Raw genomic sequence first — 20,731 nt, 5'->3', positions numbered from 1 at the left:
ATGGCGAGATGGGGTACAGTGTGTGTGAGAGTGCGGGATCGGGTACAGTGTGTGTGAGAGGGTTAGATGGGGTACAGTGTGTGTGAGAGGGTGAGATGGGGTACAGTGTGTGTGAGAGGGTGGGATGGGGTAGAGTGTGTGTGAGAGAGGGTGGGATGGGGTACAGTGTGTGTGAGAGGGCCGGCCGGGGTACAGTTTGAGTGAGAGGGTGAGATGGGGTACAGTGTGTGTGTGAGAGGCTGGAATGGGGTACAGTGTGTGTGTGAGAGCGTGAGATGGGGTACAGTGTGTGTGAGAGGGTGGGATGGGGTACAGTGTGTGTGAGAGCGTGGGATGGGGTACAGTGTGTGTGAGAGGGTGGGTGTGGTACAGTGTGTGTTTGTGAGGGTGGGATGGGGTAAAATGTGTGTGAGAGGTTGAGATGAGGTACAGTGCGTGTGAGAGGGTGGGATGGGGTAAAATGTCTATGAGGGGGTGAGATGGGGTACAATGTGTGTGAGGGGGTGAGTTAGGGTACAGTGTGTGTGAGATGGCGAGATGGGGTACATTGTGTGTGAGAGTGCGGGATCGGGTACAGTGTGTGTGAGAGGGTTAGATGGGGTACAGTGTGTGTGAGAGGGTGAGATGGGGTACAGTGTGTGTGAGAGGGTGGGATGGGGTAGAGTGTGTGTGAGAGAGGGTGGATTGGGGTACAGTGTGTGTGAGAGGGCCGGCCGGGGTACAGTTTGAGTGAGAGGGTGAGATGGGGTACAGTGTGTGTGTGAGCGGGTGAGATGGGGTACAGTGTGTGTGTGAGCGGGTGAGATGGGGTACAGTGTGTGTGAGAGGGTGGGATGGGGTACAGTGTGTGTGAGAGGGTGGGATTGGGCACAGTGTGTGTGAGATTGTGGGATTGGGTAAAGTGTGTGTGGAAGGGTGGGATGGAGTCCCGTGTTTGTGTGAGAGGGTGGGATCGGGTACAGTGTGTGTGAGGGTTGGATGTGGTAAGTGTGTGTGAGAGGGTTGGATGCGGTACAGTGTGTGTGAGATGGTGAGATGTGGTACGGTGTGTGTGTAAGAGGATGAGATGGGGTACAGTATGTGTGAGAGGTTGAGATGGGGTACAGTGTGTGTGATAGGGTGAGATGGGGTACAGTGTGTGTGATAGGGTGAGATGGGGTACAGTGTGTGTGATAGGGTGAGATGGGGTACAAAGTGTGTGAGAGGGTGAGATGGGTTATAGCGTGTGTGAGAAAGTGGGATGGGGTACATCGTGTGTGAGATGGTGGGACGGGGTACAGTGTGTGTGAGGGGGTGTGAAAGAGTGAGATGGGCTACAGTGTGTGAGAGAGTGAAATGGGGTACAGTGTGTGTGAGTGGGTGAGATGGGGTACAGTGTGTGTGAGAGGGCGGGATGGGGTAAAATGTGTGTGATGGGGTGAGATGGGGTACAATGTGTGTGAGGGGGTGAGTTAGGGTACAGTGTGTGTGTGACGGGGTGAGATGGGGTACAGTCTGTGTGAGAGGGAGGGATGGGGTACAGTGTGTGTGAGAGGGTGAGATGGGGTACAGTGTGTGTGGGAGGGTGGGATGGGGTACAGTGTGTGTGAGAGGGTTAGATGGGGTACAGTGTGTGTGAGAGGGTGAGATGGGGTACAGTGTGTGTGAGAGGGTGGGATGGGGTAGAGTGTGTGTGAGAGAGGGTGGAATGGGGTACAGTGTGTGTGAGAGGGCCGGCCGGGGTACAGTTTGAGTGAGAGGGTGAGATGGGGTACAGTGTGTGTGTGAGCGGGTGAGATGGGGTACAGTGTGTGTGTGAGCGGGTGAGATGGGGTACAGTGTGTGTGAGAGGGTTGGATGGGGTACAGTGTGTGTGAGAGGGTGGGATTGGGCACAGTGTGTGTGAGATTGTGGGATTGGGTAAAGTGTGTGTGGAAGGGTGGATGGAGTCCCGTGTTTGTGTGAGAGGGTGGGATCGGGTACAGTGTGTGTGAGGGTTGGATGTGGTAAGTGTGTGTGAGAGGGTTGGATGCGGTACAGTGTGTGTGAGATGGTGAGATGTGGTACGGTGTGTGTGTAAGAGGATGAGATGGGGTACAGTATGTGTGAGAGGTTGAGATGGGGTACAGTGTGTGTGATAGGGTGAGATGGGGTACAGTGTGTGTGATAGGGTGAGATGGGGTACAGTGTGTGTGATAGGGTGAGATGGGGTACAAAGTGTGTGAGAGGGTGAGATGGGTTATAGCGTGTGTGAGAAAGTGGGATGGGGTACATCGTGTGTGAGAGTGCGGGATCGGGTACAGTGTGTGTGAGAGGGTTAGATGGGGTACAGTGTGTGTGAGAGGGTGAGATGGGGTACAGTGTGTGTGAGAGGGTGGGATGGGGTAGAGTGTGTGTGAGAGAGGGTGGAATGGGGTACAGTGTGTGTGAGAGGGCCGGCCGGGGTACAGTTTGAGTGAGAGGGTGAGATGGGGTACAGTGTGTGTGTGAGCGGGTGAGATGGGGTACAGTGTGTGTGTGAGCGGGTGAGATGGGGTACAGTGTGTGTGAGAGGGTTGGATGGGGTACAGTGTGTGTGAGAGGGTGGGATTGGGCACAGTGTGTGTGAGATTGTGGGATTGGGTAAAGTGTGTGTGGAAGGGTGGGATGGAGTCCCGTGTTTGTGTGAGAGGGTGGGATCGGGTACAGTGTGTGTGAGGGTTGGATGTGGTAAGTGTGTGTGAGAGGGTTGGATGCGGTACAGTGTGTGTGAGATGGTGAGATGTGGTACGGTGTGTGTGTAAGAGGATGAGATGGGGTACAGTATGTGTGAGAGGTTGAGATGGGGTACAGTGTGTGTGATAGGGTGAGATGGGGTACAGTGTGTGTGATAGGGTGAGATGGGGTACAGTGTGTGTGATAGGGTGAGATGGGGTACAAAGTGTGTGAGAGGGTGAGATGGGTTATAGCGTGTGTGAGAAAGTGGGATGGGGTACATCGTGTGTGAGATGGTGGGACGGGGTACAGTGTGTGTGAGGGGGTGAGATGGGGTACATTGTGTGTGAGTTTTTGGGATGGGGTACAGTGTGTGTGAGAGAATGGGATGGGGTACATTGTGTGTGAGAGGTTTGGATGGGGTACAGTGTGTGTGAGGGGGTGAGATGGGGTACAGTGTGTGTGAGAGGGTGGGATGGGGTACAGATTGTGTGAGAGGGTGGGATGGGGTACAGTGTGTGTGAGAGGGTGCGATGGGGTACAGTGTCTGTGTGAGAGGGTGGGATGTGGTACAGTGTGTGTGTGTGAGAGGGTGAGATCGGGTACATTGTGAGTGAGAGGGTGAGTTGGGGTACAGTGTGTGTGAGAGGGTGAGTTGGGGTACAGTGTGTATGAGAGGGCGGGATGGGGTACAGTATTAGAGTGGGTTGGATGGGGTACAGTGTGTGTGAGAGGGTGGGATGGGGTACAATGTGGGTGAGTGGGTGAGATGGGGTACAGTGTGTGTGACAGGCTGGAATGGGTCACAGTGTGTGTGTGAGCAGGTGAGATGGGGTACAGTGTGTGTGAGGGGAGGAGATGGGGTACAGTGTGTGTGAGAGGGTGGGATGGGGTACAGTTTGAGTGAGAGGGTGAGATGGGGTACAGTGTGTGTGAGAGGGTGAGATGGGGTACAGTGTGTGTGAGAGGGTGGGATGGGGTACAGTGTGTATGAGATGGCGGGATGGGGTACAGTTTGAGTGAGAGGGTGAGATGGGGTACTGTGTGTGTGAGGGGGTGAGATGTGGTACAGATTGTGTGAGAGGGTGGGATGGGGTACAGTGTGTGTGAGAGGGTGAGATGGGGTACAGTGTGTGTGAGAGCGTGGAATGGGGTACAGTGTGTGAGAGGGTGGGATGGGGTACAGTGTGAGAGGGAGGGATGGGGTACAGTGTGTGTGAGAGGTTCAGATGGGGTACAGTGTGTGAGAGGGAGGGATGGGGTACAGTGTGTGTGAGAGGGTCAGATGGGGTACAGTGTGTGTGTGAGGGCGGGATGGGGTATAGTGTGTGTGAGAGGGCGGGATTGGGTACAGTGTGTGTGTGAGGGTGGGATGGGGTACAGTGTGTGAGAGGGTGAGAAGGGGTACAGTCTGTGTGTGAGTGTGGGATCGGGTACAGTTTGTGTGAGCGTGAGATGGGGTACAGTGTGTGTGATAGGATGAGATGGGGTACGTTGTGTGTGAGACGGTGAGATGGGGCACAGCATGTGTGAGAGGGTGGGATGGGGTACAGTGTTTGTGAGATTGTGTGATGGGGTACAGTGTGTGAGAGAGGGTGGGATGGGGTACAGTGTGAGTGAGAGGCAGGGATGGGCTACAGTGTGTGTGGGAGGGTTAGATGGGGTACAGTGTGTGTGAGATGGTGAGATGGGGTACAGTGTTTTTGAGAGAGGGTGGGATGGGGTACAGTGTGTGAGTGAGAGGGTGGAATGGGGTACAGTGTGTGTGTGAGAGGCTGGAATGGGGTACAGTGTGTGTGTGAGAGCGTGAGATGGGGTACAGTGTGTGTGAGAGGGTGGGATGGGGTACAGTGTGTGTGAAAGGTTGGATGGGGTACAGTGTGTGTGAGAGCGTGGGATGGAGTACAGTGTGTGTATGAGGGGGTGAGTTGGGGTACAGTGTGTGTGTGTGAGGGTGGGAAGGGGTACAAGTGTGTGTGAGAGGGTGGGATGGGGTGTAATGTGTGTGAGAGGGTTAGATGGTGTACAGTGTGTGTGAGGGTGGGAAGGGGTACAGTGTGTCTTAGAGGTTGAGATGGCGTACAGTGTGTGTTAGAGGGTTAGATGGGGTACTGTGTGTGTGTGAGGGTGGGAAGGGGTACAGTGTGTGTGAGATGGTGGGATGGGGTACAGTGTGTGTGAGAGTTTGAGATGGGGTACAGTGTGTGAGAGGGTGGGGTGGGCTACAGTGTGTGTGTGAGGGTCAGATGGGGTACAGTGTGTGTGTGAGGGTGGGATGGGGTACAGTGTGTGTGAGAGACGGTGGGATGGGTTACAGTGTGTGTGAGAGGGTGGGATGGGGTACAGTGTGTGTGAGAGGGTGAGATGTGGTACAGTGTGTGTGAGAGGGCGAGATGGGGTACTCTGTGTGTGAGAGGGTGAGATGGGGTACAGTGTGTGTGCGAGAGGGTGGGAAGAGGTACAGTGTGTGTCAGAGGCTGAGATGTGGTACAGTGTGTGTGAGAGGGTGAGATGGGGTACAGTGTGTGTGTGTGGGTGGGATGGGGTACAGTGTGTGTGAGAGGGTGGGATGGGGTACAGTGTGTGTGAGAGGGTGAGATGGGGTACAGTGTGTGTGAGTGGGTGAGATGGGGTACACTGTGTGTGAGAGGGTTTGATAGGGTACAGTGTGTGTGTGAGGGTGGGATGGGGTACAGTGTGTGTGAGAGGATAAGCTGTGGTACAGTGTGTGTGAGAGGGTGAGATGTGGTACAGTGTGTGTGAGAGGGCGAGATGGGGTACTCTGTGTGTGAGAGGGTGAGATGGGGTACATTGTGTGTGAGAGGGTGAGATGGGGTACTCTGTGTGTGAGAGGGTTTGATGGGGTACAGTGTGTGTGTGAGGGTGGGATGGGGTACAGTGTGTGTGTGAGGGTGAGATGGGGTACAGCGTGTGTGAGGGGGTGAGATGGGGTACATTGTGTGTGAGAGGGTGGGATGGGCTAAAGTGTGTGTGAGATGGTGGGAAGGGGTACAGTGTGTGTGAGAGGGTGAGATGTGGTACAGTGTGTGTGAGAGGGTGAGATGTTGTACAGTGTGTGTGAGAGGGTGAGATGGGGTACAGTTTGTGTGTGAGGGTGGGAAGGGGTACAAGTGTGTGTGAGAGGCTGGGATGGGGTACAGTGGGTGTGTGAGTGTGGGAAGGGGTACAGTGTGTGTGAGAGGGTGGGATGGGGTACAGTGTGTGTGAGAGTTTGAGAGGGGGCACAGTGTGTGTGAGAGGGTGGGAAGGGGTACAGTGTGTGTGAGAGGGTGGGATGGGGTACAGTGTGTGTGAGAGGGTGGGATGGGGTACAGTGTGTGTGACAGGGTTTGATGGGGTACAGTGTGTGTGAGAGGGTGGGATTGGGTACAGTGTGTGAGAGGGTGGGATGGGGTACAGTGTGTGTCAGAGGGTTGGATGGGGTACAGTGTGTGTGTGAGAGGGTTGGATGGGGTACAATGTGTGTGAGAGGGTGGGATGGGGTACAGTGTGTGTGAGATGGTGGGAAGGGGTACAGTGTGTGTGAGAGTTTGGGATGGGGTACAGTGTGTGTGAGAGGGTGGGATGGGGTACAGCGTGTGTGAGAGGTTGGGATGGGGTACAGTGTATGTGAGGGTTGGATGCGGTACAGTGTTTGTGAGATTGTGTGTTGGGGTACAGTGTGTGACAGAGGGTGGGATGGGGTACAGTGTGAGTGAGAGGCAGGGATGGGGTACCGTGTGTGTGGGAGGGCTAGATGGGGTACAGTGTGTGTGAGACGGTGAGATGGGGTACAGTGTTTTTGAGAGAGGGTGGGATGGGGTACAGTGTGTGAGTGAGAGGGTGGAATGGGGTACAGTGTGTGTGTGAGAGGCTGGAATGGGGTACAGTGTGTGTGTGAGAGGGTGAGATGGGGTACAGTGTGTGTGAGAGCGTGGGATGGGGTACAGTATGTGTATGAGGGGGCGAGTTGGGGTACAGTGTGTGTGTGTGAGGGTGGGAAGTGGTACAGTGTGTGTGTGAGGGTGGGAAGGGGTACAGTGTGTCTTAGAGGTTGAGATGGCGTACAGTGTGTGTTAGAGGGTTAGATGGGGTACTGAGTGTGTGAGGGTGGGAAGGGGTACAGTGTGTGTGTGAGTGTGGGAAGGGGTACACTGTGTGTGAGAGGGTGGGATGGGGTACAGTGTGTGTGAGAGTTTGAGATGGGGTACAGTGTGTGTAACAGTGTGGGATGGGGTACAGTGTGTGTGGCAGGGTTTGATGGGGTACAGTGTGTGTGAGAGTGTGTGATTGGGTATAGTGTGTGTCAGAGGGTTGGATGGGGTACAGTGTGTGTGTGAGAGGGTTGGATGGGGTACAATATGTGTGAGAGGGTGGGATGGGGTACAGTGTGTGTGAGAGGGTGGGATGGGGTACAGTGTGTGTGAGAGGGTGGGATGGGGTACAGTGTGTGTGAGAGTGTGGGATGTGTTACAGTGTGTGTGAGAGGGTGGGATGGGGTACAGTGTGTGTGAGAGGGTGAGATGTGGTACAGTGTGTGTGAGAGGGCGAGATGGGGTACTCTGTGTGTGAGAGGGTGAGATGGGGTACAGTGTGTGTGTGAGAGGGTAGGAAGAGGTACAGTGTGTGTGAGAGGCTGAGATGTGGTACAGTGTGTGTGAGAGGGTGAGATGGGGTACAGTGTGTGTGTGTGGGTGGGATGGGGTACAGTGTGTGTGAGAGGGTGGGATGGGGTACAGTGTGTGTGAGAGGGTGAGATGGGGTACAGTGTGTGTGAGTGGGTGAGATGGGGTACACTGTGTGTGAGAGGGTTTGATGGGGTACAGTGTGTGTGTGAGGGTGGGATGTGGTACAGTGTGTGTGAGAGGGTGAGATGTGGTACAGTGTGTGTGAGAGGGCGAGATGGGGTACTCTGTGTGGGAGAGGGTGAGATGGGGTACATTGTGTGTGAGAGGGTGAGATGGGGTACTCTGTGTGTGAGAGGGTTTGATGGGGTACAGTGTGTGTGTGAGGGTGGGATGGGGTACAGTGTGTGTGTGAGGGTGAGATGGGGTACAGCGTGTGTGAGGGGGTGAGATGGGGTACATTGTGTGTGAGAGGGTGGGATGGGCTAAAGTGTGTGTGAGATGGTGGGAAGGGGTACAGTGTGTGTGAGAGGGTGGGATGAGGTACAGTGTGTGTGAGAGGGTGAGATGTGGTACAGTGTGTGTGAGAGGGTGAGATGTTGTACAGTGTGTGTGAGAGGGTGGGATGGGGTACAGTGTGTGTGAGAGTTTGAGAGGGGGTACAGTGTGTGTGAGAGGGTGGGATGGGGCACAGTGTGTGTGAGAGGGTGGGAAGGGGTACAGTGTGTGTGAGAGGGTGGGATGGGGTACAGTGTATGTAACAGTGTGGGATGGGGTACAGTGTGTGTGACAGGGTTTGATGGGGTACAGTGTGTGTGAGAGGGTGGGATTGGGTACAGTGTGTGAGAGGGTGGGATGGGGTACAGTGTGTGTCAGAGGGTTGGATGGGGTACAGTGTGTGTGTGAGAGGGTTGGATGGGGTACAATGTGTGTGAGAGGGTGGGATGGGGTACAGTGTGTGTGAGATGGTGGGAAGGGGTACAGTGTGTGTGAGAGTTTGGGATGGGGTATAGTGTGTGTGAGAGGGTGGGATGGGGTAGAGCGTGTGTGAGAGGTTGGGATGGGGTACAGTGTATGTGAGGGTTGGATGCGGTACAGTGTTTGTGAGATTGTGTGATGGGGTACAGTGTGTGACAGAGGGTGGGATGGGGTACAGTGTGAGTGAGAGGCAGGGATGGGGTACCGTGTGTGTGGGAGGGCTAGATGGGGTACAGTGTGTGTGAGACGGTGAGATGGGGTACAGTGTTTTTGAGAGAGGGTGGGATGGGGTACAGTGTGTGAGTGAGAGGGTGGAATGGGGTACAGTGTGTGTGTGAGAGGCTGGATGGGGTATAGCGTGTGTGAGAGGGTGGGATGTGGTACAGCGTGTGTGAGAGGGTGGGATGGGGTACAGTGTGTGTGAGTGGGTGAGATGGGGTACAGTGTGTGTGAGGGGGTGAGATGGGGTACAGTGTGTGTGAGAGGTTGGGATGGGGTACAGTGTGTGTGAGAGGGTGAGATGGGGTACAGTGTGTGTGTGAGGGCTTGATGGGGTACAGTTTGTGCGTGAGGGCGTGATGGGGTACAGTGTGTGCGTGAGGGCGTGATGGGGTACAGTGTGCGTGTGAGGGTGTGATGGGGTGCAGTGTGTGTGAGTGGGTGGAATGGGGTACAGTTTGTGTGAGAGGATGAGATTGGGTACAGTGTGTGTGAGAGCTAGGGATGGGCTACAGTGTGTGTAAGAGGATGAGATGGGGTACAGTATGTGAGATGGTGGGATGGGGTACAGTGTGTGTAAGGATGAGATGGGGTACAGTGTGTGAGAGGGTGAGATGGGGTACAGTGTCTGTGAGAGAACTTGTGATGGGGTACAGTGTGTGTGAGAGGGAGGGATGGGGTACAGTGTGTGTAAGAGGATGAGATGGGGTACAGTGTGTATGAGGGTGGGATGGGGTACAGTGTGTGTGAGATGGTGGGATGGGGTGTAGTGCGTGTGAGAGGGTGAGATGGGGTACAGTGTGTGTGAGGGCGTGATGGGGTGCAGTGTGTGTGAGTGGGTGAGATGGGGTACAGTGTGTGTGTGTGAGGGTGAGATGGGGTACAGTGTGTGTGAGAGGGTGGGATGGGGTACAGTGTGTGTGAGAGGGTGGGATGGGGTACAGTGTGTGTGAGAGGGTGAGATGGGGTACAGTGTGTGTGTGAGGGCGTGATGGGGTACAGTGTGTATGAGTGGGTGAGATGGGGTACAGGTTGTGAGGGAGTGAAATGGGGTATAATATGTGTGAGAGGGCAAGATTGGGTACAGTGTGCATGTGAGGGTGGGATGGGGTACAGTGTGTGTGAGAGCGTGGGATGGGGTACAGTGTGTTTGAGAGGTCAAGATGGGGTACAGTGTGTGTGAGAGGGTAAGATGGGTTATAGTGTGTGTGAGAGGGTGGGATGGGGCACAGCGTGTGTGAGAGGGTGAGATGGGGTACAGTGTGTGTAACAGGATGAGATGTGGTGCGGTGTATGTGAGTGAGAGGGCGCAATGGGGTTCAGTGTGTGTGACAGGGTGAGATGGGGTACAGTGTGTGTGTGAGGGTGGGTGGGGTACAGTGTGTGTGAGAGGGTGAGATGTTGTACAGTGTTTGTGAGGGGGGAGATGGGTTACACAGTGTGTGAGAGTGTGAGATGGTGTACAGTGTGTGTGAGAGGGTGGGAAGGGGTACAGTGTGTGTGAGAGGGTGGGATGGGGTACAGTGTGTGTGAGAGGGTGGGATGGGGTACAGTGTGTGTGAGAGGGTTTGATGGGGTACAGTGTGTGTGTGAGGGTGGGATGTGGTACAGTGTGTGTGAGAGGGTGAGATGTGGTACAGTGTGTGTGAGAGGGCGAGATGGGGTACTCTGTGTGGGAGAGGGTGAGATGGGGTACATTGTGTGTGAGAGGGTGAGATGGGGTACTCTGTGTGTGAGAGGGTTTGATGGGGTACAGTGTGTGTGTGAGGGTGGGATGGGGTACAGTGTGTGTGTGAGGGTGAGATGGGGTACAGCGTGTGTGAGGGGGTGAGATGGGGTACATTGTGTGTGAGAGGGTGGGATGGGCTAAAGTGTGTGTGAGATGGTGGGAAGGGGTACAGCGTGTGTGAGAGGGTGGGATGAGGTACAGTGTGTGTGAGAGGGTGAGATGTGGTACAGTGTGTGTGAGAGGGTGAGATGTTGTACAGTGTGTGTGAGAGGGTGGGATGGGGTACAGTGTGTGTGAGAGTTTGAGAGGGGGTACAGTGTGTGTGAGAGGGTGGGATGGGGCACAGTGTGTGTGAGAGGGTGGGAAGGGGTACAGTGTGTGTGAGAGGGTGGGATGGGGTACAGTGTATGTAACAGTGTGGGATGGGGTACAGTGTGTGTGACAGGGTTTGATGGGGTACAGTGTGTGTGAGAGGGTGGGATTGGGTACAGTGTGTGAGAGGGTGGGATGGGGTACAGTGTGTGTCAGAGGGTTGGATGGGGTACAGTGTGTGTGTGAGAGGGTTGGATGGGGTACAATGTGTGTGAGAGGGTGGGATGGGGTACAGTGTGTGTGAGATGGTGGGAAGGGGTACAGTGTGTGTGAGAGTTTGGGATGGGGTATAGTGTGTGTGAGAGGGTGGGATGGGGTAGAGCGTGTGTGAGAGGTTGGGATGGGGTACAGTGTATGTGAGGGTTGGATGCGGTACAGTGTTTGTGAGATTGTGTGATGGGGTACAGTGTGTGACAGAGGGTGGGATGGGGTACAGTGTGAGTGAGAGGCAGGGATGGGGTACCGTGTGTGTGGGAGGGCTAGATGGGGTACAGTGTGTGTGAGACGGTGAGATGGGGTACAGTGTTTTTGAGAGAGGGTGGGATGGGGTACAGTGTGTGAGTGAGAGGGTGGAATGGGGTACAGTGTGTGTGTGAGAGGCTGGGATGGGGTATAGCGTGTGTGAGAGGGTGGGATTGGGTACAGCGTGTGTGAGAGGGTGGGATGGGGTACAGTGTGTGTGAGTGGGTGAGATGGGGTACAGTGTGTGTGAGGGGGTGAGATGGGGTACAGTGTGTGTGAGAGGTTGGGATGGGGTACAGTGTGTGTGAGAGGGTGTGATGGGGTACAGTGTGTGTGTGAGGGCTTGATGGGGTACAGTTTGTGCGTGAGGGCGTGATGGGGTACAGTGTGTGCGTGAGGGCGTGATGGGGTACAGTGTGCGTGTGAGGGTGTGATGGGGTGCAGTGTGTGTGAGTGGGTGGAATGGGGTACAGTTTGTGTGAGAGGATGAGATTGGGTACAGTGTGTGTGAGAGCTAGGGATGGGCTACAGTGTGTGTAAGAGGATGAGATGGGGTACAGTATGTGAGATGGTGGGATGGGGTACAGTGTGTGTAAGGATGAGATGGGGTACAGTGTGTGAGAGGGTGAGATGGGGTACAGTGTCTGTGAGAGAGCTTGTGATGGGGTACAGTGTGTGTGAGAGGGAGGGATGGGGTACAGTGTGTGTAAGAGGATGAGATGGGGTACAGTGTGTATGAGGGTGGGATGGGGTACAGTGTGTGTGAGATGGTGGGATGGGGTGTAGTGCGTGTGAGAGGGTGAGATGGGGTACAGTGTGTGTGAGGGCGTGATGGGGTGCAGTGTGTGTGAGTGGGTGAGATGGGGTACAGTGTGTGTGTGTGAGGGTGAGATGGGGTACAGTGTGTGTGAGAGGGTGGGAAGGGGTACAGTGTGTGTGAGAGGGTGGGATGGGGTACAGTGTGTGTGAGAGGGTGGGATGGGGTACAGTGTGTGTGAGAGGGTAGGATGGGGTACAGTGTATGTGTGAGGGCGTGATGGGGTACAGTGTGTCTGAGTGGGTGAGATGGGGTACAGGTTGTGAGGTAGTGAAATGGGGTATATTGTGTGTGAGAGGGCAAGATTGGGTACAGTGTGTGTGTGAGGGTGAGATGGGGTACAGTGTGTATGAGAGGGCGAGATTGGGTACAGTGTGTGTGAGAGGGGGAGATGGGTTATAGTGTGTGTGAGAGGGTGGGATGGGGCACAGCGTGTGTGAGAGGGTGAGATGGGGTAAAGTTTGTGTAACAGGATGAGATGGGGTGCGGTGTATGTGAGTGAGAGGGTGGAATGGGGTTCAGTGTGTGTGAGAGGGTGGAATGGGGTACAGTGTGTGTGAGAGGGTATGATGTGGTACAGTGTGTGTGAGAGGGTGAGATGTGGTACAGTGTGTGTGAGAGGGCGAGATGGGGTACTCTGTGTGTGAGAGGGTGAGATGGGGTACATTGTGTGTGAGAGGGTGAGATGGGGTACACTGTGTGTGAGAGGGTTTGATGGGGTACAGTGTGTGTGTGAGGGTGGGATGGGGTACAGTGTGTGTGAGGGTGAGGTGGGGTACAGTGTGAGTGAGAGGCACGGATGGGGTACCGTGTGTGTGGGAGGGTTAGATGGGGTACAGTGTGTGTGAGACGGTGAGATGGGGTACAGTGTTTTTGAGAGAGGGTGGGATGGGGTACAGGGTGTGAGTGAGAGGGTGGAATGGGGTACAGTGTGTGTGTGAGAGGCTGGAATGGGGTACAGTGTGTGTGTGAGAGGGTGAGATGGGGTACAGTGTGTGTGAGAGGGTGGGATGGGGTACAGTGTGTGTGAGAGGTTGGATGGGGTACAGTGTGTGTGAGAGCGTGGGATGGGGTACAGTATGTGTATGAGGGGGCGAGTTGGGGTACAGTGTGTGTGTGTGAGGGTGGGAAGGGGTACAGTGTGTGTGTGAGGGTGGGAAGGGGTACAAGTGTGTGTGAGAGGGTGGGATGGGGTGTAATGTGTGTGAGAGGGTTAGATGGTGTACAGTGTGTGTGAGGGTGGGAAGGGGTACAGTGTGTCTTAGAGGTTGAGATGGCGTACAGTGTGTGTTAGAGGGTTAGATGGGTACTGAGTGTGTGAGGGTGGGAAGGGGTACAGTGTGTGTGAGATGGTGGGATGGGGTACAGTGTGTGTGAGAGTTTGAGATGGGGTACAGTGTGTGTGAGAGGGTGGGAAGGGGTACAGTGTGTGTGAGAGGGTGGGATGGGGTACAGTGTGTGTAACAGTGTGGGATGGGGTACAGTGTGTGTGAGAGGGTGGGATGGGGTACAGTGTGTGTGAGAGGGTGAGATGTGCCACAGTGTGTGTTAGAGGGTGAGATGGGCTACAGTGTGGGTGTGAGGGTCAGATGGGGTACAGTGTGTGTGTGAGGGTGGGATGGGGTACAGTGTGTGTGAGAGACGGTGGGATGGGTTACAGTGTGTGTGAGAGGGTTGGATGGGGTACAGTGTGTGTGAGAGGGTAAGATGTGGTACAGTGTGTGTGAGAGGGCGAGATGGGGTACTCTGTGTGTGAGAGGGTGAGATGGGGTACAGTGTGTGTGTGTGGGTGGGATGGGGTACAGTGTGTGTGAGAGGGTGGGATGGGGTAGAGTGTGTGTTGGAGGGTGAGATGGGGTACAGTGTGTGTGAGGGGGTGAGATGGGGTACACTGTGTGTGAGAGGGTTTGATGGGGTACAGTATGTGTGTGAGGGTGGGATGGGGTACAGTGTGTGTGTGAGGGTGAGATGGGGTACAGCGTGTGTGAGGGGGTGAGATGGGGTACATTGTGTGTGAGAGGGTGGGATGGGCTACAGTGTGTGTGAGATGGTGGGAAGGGGTACAGTGTGTGTGAGAGGGTGGGATGGGGTACAGTGTGTGGAGAGGGTGAGATGTGGTACCGTGTGTGTGAGAGGGTGAGATGTTGTACAGTGTGTGTGAGAGGGTGAGATGGGGAACAGTTTGTGTGTGAGGGTGGGAAGGGGTACAGTGTGTGTGAGAGGGTGGGATGGGGTACAGTGTGTGTGAGAGTTTGAGAGGGGGTACAGTGTGTGTGAGAGGGTGGGATGGGGTACAGTGTGTGTGAGAGTTTGAGAGGGGGTACAGTGTGTGTGAGAGGGTGGGATGGGGTACAGTGTGTGTGTGAGTGTGGGAAGGGGTATAGTGTGTGTGAGAGGGTGGGATGGGGTACAGTGTGTGTGTGAGAGGGTGGGATGGGGCACAGTGTGTGTGAGAGGGTTGGAAGGGGTACAGTGTGTGTGAGAGGGTGGGATGGGGTACAGTGTGTGTAACAGTGTGGGATGGGGTACAGTGTGTGTGACAGGGTTTGATGGGGTACAGTGTGTGTGAGAGGGTGGGATAGGGTATAGTGTGTGTCAGAGGGTTGGATGGGGTACAGTGTGTGTGTGAGAGGGCGGGATGTTGCACAGTGTGTGTGTTCGGGTGAGATGGGGTACAGTGTGTATGATAGGGTGAGATGCGGTACAGTGTGTGTGAGATGGTGGGATGGGTTATAGTGTGTGAGCGTGTGAGATGGGTTACAGTGTGTGTGAGAGGCTGGGATGGGGTATAGCGTGTGTGAGAGGGTGGGATGGGGTACAGTGTGTGTGTGTGGGTGGGATGGGGTACAGTGTGTGTGAGAGGGTGAGATGGGGTACACTGTGTGTGAGAGGGTTTGATGGGGTACAGTGTGTGTGAGAGGGTGGGATGGGGTACAGTGTGTGTGTGAGGGTGAGATGGGGTACAGCGTGTGTGAGGGGGTGAGATGGGGTACAGTGTGTGTGAGAGGGCGGGATGCCGCACAGTGTGTGTGTGAGAGGTTGTGATGGGGCAAACTGTATGTGATAGGGTGATACGGGGCACAGTGTGTGTGATAGGGTGATACGGGGCACAGTGTGTGTGATCGGGTGAGATGGGGTACAGTGTGTGTGATAGGGTGAGATGCGGTACAGTGTGTGTGAGATGGTGGGATGGGTTATAGTGTGTGAGCGTGTGAGATGGGTTACAGTGTGTGTGAGAGGCTGGGATGGGGTATAGCTTGTGTGAGAGGGTGGGATTGGGTATAGCGTGTGTGAGAGGGTGGGATGTGGTACAGTTTGTGTGAGAGGGTGGGATGGCGTACAGTGTGTGTGAGAGGGTGGGATGGCGTACAGTGTGTGTGAGTGGGTGAGATGGGGTACAGTGTGTGTGAGGGGGTGAGATGGGGTACAGTGTGTGTGAGAGGGTGGGATGGGGTAGAGTGTGTGTTGGAGGGTGAGATGGGGTACAGTGTGTGTGAGGGGGTGAGATGGGGTACATTGTGTGTGAGAGGGTGGGATGGGCTACAGTGTGTGTGAGATGGTGGGAAGGGGTACAGTGTGTGTGAGAGGGTGGGATGGGGTACAGTGTGTGGAGAGGGTGAGATGTGGTACAGTGTGTGTGAGAGGGTGAGATGTTGTACAGTGTGTGTGAGAGGGTGAGATGGGGAACAGTTTGTGTGTGAGGGTGGGAAGGGGTACAGTGTGTGTGAGAGGGTGGGATGGGGTACAGTGTGTGTGAGAGTTTGAGAGGGGGTACAGTGTGTGTGAGAGGGTGGGATGGGGTACAGTGTGTGTGAGAGTTTGAGAGGGGGTACAGTGTGTGTGAGAGGGTGGGATGGGGTACAGTGTGTGTGTGAGTGTGGGAAGGGGTACAGTGTGTGTGAGAGGGTGGGATGGGGTACAGTGTGTGTGAGAGGGTGGGATGGGGCACAGTGTGTGTGAGAGGGTTGGAAGGGGTACAGTGTGTGTGAGAGGGTGGGATGGGGTACAGTGTGTGTAACAGTGTGGGATGGGGTACAGTGTGTGTGACAGGGTTTGATGGGGTACAGTGTGTGTGAGAGGGTGGGATGGGGTACAGTGTGTATGATAGGGTGAGATGCGGTACAGTGTGTGTGAGATGGTGGGATGGGTTATAGTGTGTGAGCGTGTGAGATGGGTTACAGTGTGTGTGAGAGGCTGGGATGGGGTATAGCGTGTGTGAGAGGGTGGGATGGGGTACAGTGTGTGTGTGTGGGTGGGATGGGGTACAGTGTATGTGAGAGGGTGAGATGGGGTACACTGTGTGTGAGAGGGTTTGATGGGGTACAGTGTGTGTGAGAGGGTGGGATGGGGTACAGTGTGTGTGTGAGGGTGAGATGGGGTACAGCGTGTGTGAGGGGGTGAGATGGGGTACAGTGTGTGTGAGAGGGCGGGATGGGGCACAGTGTGTGTGTGAGAGGTTGTGATGGGGCAAACTGTATGTGATAGGGTGATACGGGGCACAGTGTGTGTGATAGGGTGATACGGGGCACAGTGTGTGTGATCGGGTGAGATGGGGTACAGTGTGTGTGATAGGGTGAGATGCGGTACAGTGTGTGTGAGATGGTGGGATGGGTTATAGTGTGTGAGCGTGTGAGATGGGTTACAGTGTGTGTGAGAGGCTGGGATGGGGTATAGCTTGTGTGAGAGGGTGGGATTGGGTATAGCGTGTGTGAGAGGGTGGGATGTGGTACAGTTTGTGTGAGAGGGTGGGATGGCGTACAGTGTGTGTGAGAGGGTGGGATGGCGTACAGTGTGTGTGAGTGGGTGAGATGGGGTACAGTGTGTGTGAGGGGGTGAGATGGGGTACAGTGTGTGTGAGAGGGTGAGATGGGGTACAGTGTGTGTGTGAGGGCTTGATGGGGTACAGTTTGTGCGTGAGGGCGTGATGGGGTACAGTGTGTGCGTGAGGGCGTGATGGGGTACAGTGTGTGTGTGAGGGCGTGATGGGGTGCAGTGTGTGTGAGTGGGTGGAATGGGGTACAGTTTGTGTGAGAGGATGAGATTGGGTACAGTGTGTGTGAGAGCTAGGGATGGGCTACAGTGTGTGTAAGAGGATGAGATGGGGTACAGTATGTGAGATGGTGGGATGGGGTACAGTGTGTGTAAGGAGGAGATGGGGTACAGTGTATGAGAGGGTGAGATGGGGTACAGTGTGTGTGAGAGGGTGAGATGGGGTACAGTGTGTGTGAGAGAGCTTGTGATGGGGTACAGTGTGTGTGAGAGGGAGGGATGGGGTACAGTGTGTGTAAGAGGATGAGATGGGGTACAGTGTGTATGAGGGTGGGATGGGGTACAGTGTGTGTGAGAGGGTGGGATGGGGTGTAGTGCGTGTGAGAGGGTGAGATGGGGTACAGTGTGTGTGAGGGCGTGATGGGGTGCTGTGTGTGTGAGTGGGTGAGATGGGGTACAGTGTGTGTGTGTGAGGGTGGGATGGGGTACAGTGTGTGTGAGAGGGTGGGATGGGGTACAGTGTGTGTGAGAGGGTGGGATGGGGTACAGTGTTTGTGAGAGGGTGGGATGGGGTGTAGTGCGTGTGAGAGGGTGAGATGGGGTACAGTGTGTGTGAGGGCGTGATGGGGTGCAGTGTGTGTGAGAGGGTGGGATGGGGTACAGTGTGTGTGAGAGTTTGAGAGGGGGTACAGTGTGTGTGAGAGGGTGGGATGGGGTACAGTGTGTGTGTGAGTGTGGGAAGGGGTACAGTGTGTGTGAGAGGGTGGGATGGGGTACAGTGTGTGTGAGAGGGTGGGATGGGGCACAGTGTGTGTGAGAGGGTTGGAAGGGGTACAGTGTGTGTGAGAGGGTGGGATGGGGTACAGTGTGTGTAACAGTGTGGGATGGGGTACAGTGTGTGTGACAGGGTTTGATGGGGTACAGTGTGTGTGAGAGGGTGGGATGGGGTACAGTGTGTATGATAGGGTGAGATGCGGTACAGTGTGTGTGAGATGGTGGGATGGGTTATAGTGTGTGAGCGTGTGAGATGGGTTACAGTGTGTGTGAGAGGCTGGGATGGGGTATAGCGTGTGTGAGAGGGTGGGATGGGGTACAGTGTGTGTGTGTGGGTGGGATGGGGTACAGTGTATGTGAGAGGGTGAGATGGGGTACACTGTGTGTGAGAGGGTTTGATGGGGTACAGTGTGTGTGAGAGGGTGGGATGGGGTACAGTGTGTGTGTGAGGGTGAGATGGGGTACAGCGTGTGTGAGGGGGTGAGATGGGGTACAGTGTGTGTGAGAGGGCGGGATGGGGCACAGTGTGTGTGTGAGAGGTTGTGATGGGGCAAACTGTATGTGATAGGGTGATACGGGGCACAGTGTGTGTGATAGGGTGATACGGGGCACAGTGTGTGTGATCGGGTGAGATGGGGTACAGTGTGTGTGATAGGGTGAGATGCGGTACAGTGTGTGTGAGATGGTGGGATGGGTTATAGTGTGTGAGCGTGTGAGATGGGTTACAGTGTGTGTGAGAGGCTGGGATGGGGTATAGCTTGTGTGAGAGGGTGGGATTGGGTATAGCGTGTGTGAGAGGGTGGGATGTGGTACAGTTTGTGTGAGAGGGTGGGATGGCGTACAGTGTGTGTGAGAGGGTGGGATGGCGTACAGTGTGTGTGAGTGGGTGAGATGGGGTACAGTGTGTGTGAGGGGGTGAGATGGGGTACAGTGTGTGTGAGAGGGTGAGATGGGGTACAGTGTGTGTGTGAGGGCTTGATGGGGTACAGTTTGTGCGTGAGGGCGTGATGGGGTACAGTGTGTGCGTGAGGGCGTGATGGGGTACAGTGTGTGTGTGAGGGCGTGATGGGGTGCAGTGTGTGTGAGTGGGTGGAATGGGGTACAGTTTGTGTGAGAGGATGAGATTGGGTACAGTGTGTGTGAGAGCTAGGGATGGGCTACAGTGTGTGTAAGAGGATGAGATGGGGTACAGTATGTGAGATGGTGGGATGGGGTACAGTGTGTGTAAGGAGGAGATGGGGTACAGTGTATGAGAGGGTGAGATGGGGTACAGTGTGTGTGAGAGGGTGAGATGGGGTACAGTGTGTGTGAGAGAGCTTGTGATGGGGTACAGTGTGTGTGAGAGGGAGGGATGGGGTACAGTGTGTGTAAGAGGATGAGATGGGGTACAGTGTGTATGAGGGTGGGATGGGGTACAGTGTGTGTGAGAGGGTGGGATGGGGTGTAGTGCGTGTGAGAGGGTGAGATGGGGTACAGTGTGTGTGAGGGCGTGATGGGGTGCTGTGTGTGTGAGTGGGTGAGATGGGGTACAGTGTGTGTGTGTGAGGGTGGGATGGGGTACAGTGTGTGTGAGAGGGTGGGATGGGGTACAGTGTGTGTGAGAGGGTGGGATGGGGTACAGTGTTTGTGAGAGGGTGGGATGGGGTGTAGTGCGTGTGAGAGGGTGAGATGGGGTACAGTGTGTGTGAGGGCGTGATGGGGTGCAGTGTGTGTGAGTGGGTGAGATGGGGTACAGTGTGTGTGAGAGGGTGGGATGGGGTACATTGTGTGTGAGAGGGTGGGATGGGGTACAGTGTGTGTGAGAGGGTGAGATGGGGTACAGTGTGTGTGTGAGGGCGTGATGGGGTACAGAGTGTCTGAGTTGGTGAGATGGGGTACAGGTTGTGATGGAGTGAAATGGGGTATAATGTGTGTGAGAGGGCAAGATTGGGTACAGTGTGTGTGTGAGGATGGGATGGGGTACAGTGTGTGTGAGAGCGTGGGATGGGGTACAGTGTGTCTGAGAGGTCAAGATGGGGCACAGCGTGTGTGAGAGGGTGAGATGGGGTACAGTGTGTGTGTGAGGGTGGGTGGGGTACAGTGTGTGTGAGAGGGTGAGATGGGGTACAGTGTGTGTGAGAGGGTTGGAAGGGGTACAGTGAGTGTGAGAGGGTGGGATGGGGTACAGTGTGTGTAACAGGATGAGATGGGGTACAGTGTGTGTGTGAGGGTGGGTGGGGTACAGTGTGTGTAACAGGATGAGATGGGGTACAGTGTGTGTGTGAGGGTGGGTGGGGTACAGTGTGTGTGAGAGGGTGAGATTAGGTACAGTGTGTGTGAGAGGACGAGAAGGGGTACAGTGTGTTTTAGAGGGTGGGATGGGTTATAGTGTGTGAGGGGGTGAGATGGGGTACAGTGTGCGTGAGATGTGGTACAGTGTGTGTGAGGGGGGAGATGGGCTACAGTGTGTGTGAGGGGGGAGATGGGGTAAAGTGTGTGTGAGAGGGTTGGAAGGGGTACAGTGTTTTTGTGAGAGGGTGTGATGGGGTACAGCGTGTGTGAGGGGGTGAAATGGGGTACAGTGTGTGTGAGAGGGTTGAATGGGGTGCAGTGTGGGTGAGTGGGTGAGATGGGGTACAGTGTGTGTGTGTGAGGGTGGGATGGGGTACAGTGTGTGTGAGAGGGTGGGATGTGGTACAGTGTGTGTGAGAGGGTGGGATGAGGTACAGTGTGTGTGAGAGGGTGGGATGGGGTACAGTGTGTCTGAGTGGGTGAGATGGGGTACAGTGTATGTGTGAGGGCGTGATGGGGTACAGTGTGTCTGAGTGGGTGAGATGGGGTACAGGTTGTGAGGTAGTGAAATGGGGTATATTGTGTGTGAGAGGGCAAGATTGGGTACAGTGTGTGTGTGAGGGTGAGATGGGGTACAGTGTGTGTGAGAGGGCAAGATTGGGTACAGTATGTGTGTGAAGGTGAGATGGGGTACAGTGTGTGTGAGAGGGTGGGATGGGGTACAGTGTGTGTGAGAGGGTGGGATGGGGTACAGTGTGTATGAGAGGGCGAGCTGGGGTACAGTGTGTGTGAGAGGGTGAGATGGGTTATAGTGTGTGTGAG

This window comes from Carcharodon carcharias, chromosome 31 (genome assembly GCF_017639515.1).
Source record: "Carcharodon carcharias isolate sCarCar2 chromosome 31, sCarCar2.pri, whole genome shotgun sequence".
Taxonomy (NCBI): domain Eukaryota; kingdom Metazoa; phylum Chordata; class Chondrichthyes; order Lamniformes; family Lamnidae; genus Carcharodon; species Carcharodon carcharias.
The sequence above is the reverse complement of the archived record's forward strand: the minus strand, read 5'-3'. Positions refer to the sequence as shown.